We start from the raw sequence: 4386 nt of genomic DNA, 5'->3' as shown, positions 1-4386 counted from the left end.
CAGGATTTCGCCGGGAGCGGGTGCTAATCTGAAAAATTGCACCCGCTTCCAGCGAAATCGCGGTAAAAACATTAATTTTTTCTTGTTAAGGATTCATAATTATAGTTGAAAATTCAACTGTTTGCCTTTAAATTGGGTTGAAAATTCAGCTTTTTGTAGATAATACTCTTTTTTACTTTAAAATTAAATAATTTCGTTGAAAGTTCATGTATTTTGTTGGAAATTGACCTTGTTTGTAGAAATTTAATCTTTTTAATTGAAAATGTATCATTTCTGGTCAAAAATGCAATTACTTGTTTGAATATCAACTGTACATCTTCTTGGGTTTAAAAGTCGATTATTTCACTAAGAGTTGAACTACTTTGTGAAAAATGCGTTTTTTTAAACAATTTTTTTAATTATGGTTGAAAATTTAAATATTTAGTTAAAAGTTTAACTCTTGGATTGAAAACTCATATTTTTCGCTTCAAAAATTCAACCTTTTGTAGATAATTCGTCTTTTTGACTTTAAAATTAAATAATTTCGTTGAAAATTCATGTATTTTGTTTAAAATTTGTATTTTTTTGTAGATCATTAATTTTCTTGGTCGAAAATTCATCTGATTGGTTGACAATTGAACAGCTTTGTTGAAAACTAATTTTTTCGGTTAAAAATTATTTATCTTTGTCTGAAAATGTAACTATTATATTATTGATTAAAATTTAATCGTATATATTGGTTAATTTGGAAAATCGTCTTTTTTTATAGAACATTAATGTTCTTGGTCAAAAATTCACCTTTTCCATTGAAAATTTAACAATTTTGTTGAAAATTGTTTTTTTTCTTGTTCAAATCAATTTATTATCAGAGTTTTTATCTGGAAATTGAACCATTCCATTTTTGGTTGAAACTTTATCCTATACATTGAATTAGTTAAAAATCCACTTATTTGATAGAAAATTAATTTATTTGATTTTAATTATGATTTTTTTTTAATTGAAAGAATTTTAAAATAAAATGTTTTAAATTTAATTTAAGGTACTGTAAATTGAAAAATAATTGATTTTACAAGATGATTCTGAATCCGTTCAAAATTAAAGAATTAATAGATATTAGTTTATAAAATTATTTTCAATTATGACTTCAAATATTATTTCAGTCTATAAAAATTTTATTTTTAACCCGTTCAATCTGAAATGTTTTAATTAAAAAAAGAAAATTTCGTTAATTATCAGATATATTTGACCGTTCATTTAAAACAATCCATTACGAACAACTGTTAAAACTATACAAATTTGAACAGAATGGTTCGAAATAGAATGCCTCGAATTGTCAAATTTGTAAGGAGCTAAATTTTAAGTTTGAACGCTACAATTTTAATTTAAAAAAAGATTTAAAATTAATTAAAAACTTGAAATTATTTCAAATAATTTGAAACACGATGTAGAATTTTGCAGATTAAAAAAAAGCTTTTTGAGCATTGTAAAATATTTAAAAAGAATCACAAAATTGTTGTGATTGCTAAGAAAATTAAAAATAAATTTTTATTTTGAAAAATTAATTTTCAGCGAGTAATTTTTATTTTAGGAAAAAATCTAATTAACAAAATATATCGATTTTCATCCCAAAAGTTTACTTTTTAACCAAATTAATAATTTTATATCAAATAATTAGTTTTTTAAACTAATGTAATGCACAGGATAAATTTTCAAACAAAAATGGAATAGTTCAATTTCCAGATAAAAATGATTAATTTTTAATAAATCCTATAATAGTTACATTTTCAGATTAAGATAACTAATATTTAACAGAAAAAATTAATTTTCAACAAAGTTGTTAAATTGTCAACGAATCAGATGAATTTTCTACTAAGAAATACAAATTTTAAACAAAATACGAGGTGTGTTCAAAAAGTAAGGTGACTTTTCAATTTTCGCGGGCTACGTACATACAAGTTTTGAATTTTTTGTTTTGTTGTGTTGGTACACTCGTCACGATCATGTGTTCACAGTTTTGACTATATAGCTCGTGTTGTTTTTCTGGCAGAGGCGTTAAAGGTTAGAAGGGTTTGGTGTGCTCGGCGATTTTCTTCTTTCGAAAAAATGGAGCAAAGTGTTTGCATTAAATTTTGTGTGAAAAATGGAATCCAGTGCTTTAAAACTCTTTAAATGTTGACAGTTGCATACGGTGAGTCTACTCTGAGTAAGAAAAATGTGTATAAGTGGTACAAGCTGTTTTAAGAAGGCCGAGAGGATGTCGAAGACGAACCTCGCCCTGGACGTCCCAGTACGTCAAGAACAGATGAAAACGTTCAAGCAGTGGAAGACATGGTGTTGAAAAATCGCCGAATTACCATCAGAGAAGTTGCTGAAGATGTTGGCATATTGGTTGGCTCATGTCATGCTATCTTTTCGGACGTTTTAGGAATTAGACGTGTGTCAGCGAAATTAGTTCTAAAACTGCTTAATTTTGATCAAAAGATCCATCGCATGACCATCGCTTAGGATTGTTGAATGAAGTCAATAATGATCCTGATTTTCTCAAAAGGCTTATAACTGGGGATGAATCGTGGGTACATGGTTATGACATCGAAACTAAAGCCCAATCGTCTCAGTGGAAGCATCCTGAGTCTCAAAGACCGAAAAAAGCACGTCAAGCTCGAACATAATTACAACTCGCGCTTCGCGCTCGGATATTTATTCTTTGCATTTGGAATGCTTGAAAAAAACTTGATCAAAAAGATCTCTTTTAGATGGCAGTATTTATATGCGTCTTCATATTCTGAATTGTCTACTTAATAAAGTATAGTCAATGATTAAGTTTCTCAAAGCTCTGTAGGCTTTGAGGTAGACATTCTCATTGTGACACTCGCGCTGCGCGCTCGTTTTCCAACAGACATTTGTAAACAGGTTTTGTTGGATTTTTTCTCGTAACTTTCGTCCTTTTTTCACACATTTTTAAAAATTTTTCTTTCACGTTATTAATCACGAATAAAACAAAAAGTACGCGTCCTATCATGAAGTGATCCTTAACAAAGTTGTAGATCTTTTTTGGGATAACCATGTTTGTTAATTAATCTTTTTTCCTATCCTACATAGTTTGTCCACAAGATGGAATTTTGTATTTTCCATTATTTTTTGTGCAATCAATATTTGAATTTTCGATTTTTGAAGAAAATCCAAAATTGGTTATGATAATCTTGTAGGGCTTTCAAAAAGAAATGTTTTTCTTTTCTTTACTTTTTTCATATCGTGCGTTTTTCGGCTTCAAATTTTGATTTTCGGTTGATTAAAAAAATTTGAAAACGCTATTACTCTGAGAATTTTCTTTTTATCGAAAAAAGTCATGAGGATAAATTGTTTGTTTTTTAATACTATAAATATCCGTAAATAAAAATTTCAAATTCAGAAAAAAGTGGTCTCAAAAATATTCAAAATGCGATCACTTTTTGAATTTTTATCAAAAATGGCTGGTTCACGAACTCGTCCTTTCTTTTAGGATCTCAAAACAGTGTGCCAAAGATGAATTTGATTCGTTCATTTTTTCGAGAGTTATCGTGTTTACAGACGGACGGCCGGCCGGCGGACAGACAGACAGACGCCATTGTAAAAACCTGATTTTCGGATTCAGGGGGTCTCGAAACGTGAAGATCCGTTGAAAAAGTGTGAATCCTTAATAAGAAAAAATAAATTTTTTTACTAAGTAGTTCAACTTTAAGTGAATGATCGAATTTTCCACCCAAAAATTATGATTTTCATGTTTAACAATATAGTTGCATTTACAACGAAACGATTTTGCAACCAAAAAATATTTACAGTTGATAATTCAACCGCAAAATGTAAGTTTTAATCAAAAAGTATAAATTTTCAATAAAACAATTTAATTCCTACAAAGAAAGACGAATTTTTAACAAAATACATGATTTTCTAACCAAAAATTGTATAGATTAATTGCCAGTTTCATAAATGTATTTTGAACGAATAAGATGAACCTTCAAATAAAAAAAAAATAAAAATTTTAACAAGATAGTTGAAATTTGATAGAAAAGAGGACTTTTTTTTACAAAATAGTCAAAATAATTAATTTTTCAATCAAATAATTGAGTTTTTATCCAAATAAGATGAATTCCAAAATCGCCAATTTCTTTAATTTCTTTCAAATGCGGATCAAGATATACATAAGACTATTCGGTTTTGATTCCTCTAGAATCAAACCGAAGGGCCTATGACAAAGCCACCGAACGTGTCCTCGGGTTGCGGATAGAGGGTCCCTGTACCAAGGGTTTCTGCTGAACATGGTTACAGAAATAAATAGGCAATCGCGGACAATTGTCCAGGGGTGGTCCCGAAGGAATTAACCCCCAAGCGGAGGTGTGAAAACCGTGCCGAAAGCTGAATGGCACCTGG

Source organism: Belonocnema kinseyi, chromosome 9 (assembly GCF_010883055.1).
Source record: "Belonocnema kinseyi isolate 2016_QV_RU_SX_M_011 chromosome 9, B_treatae_v1, whole genome shotgun sequence".
NCBI lineage: Eukaryota > Metazoa > Arthropoda > Insecta > Hymenoptera > Cynipidae > Belonocnema > Belonocnema kinseyi.
The sequence above is the reverse complement of the archived record's forward strand: the minus strand, read 5'-3'. Positions refer to the sequence as shown.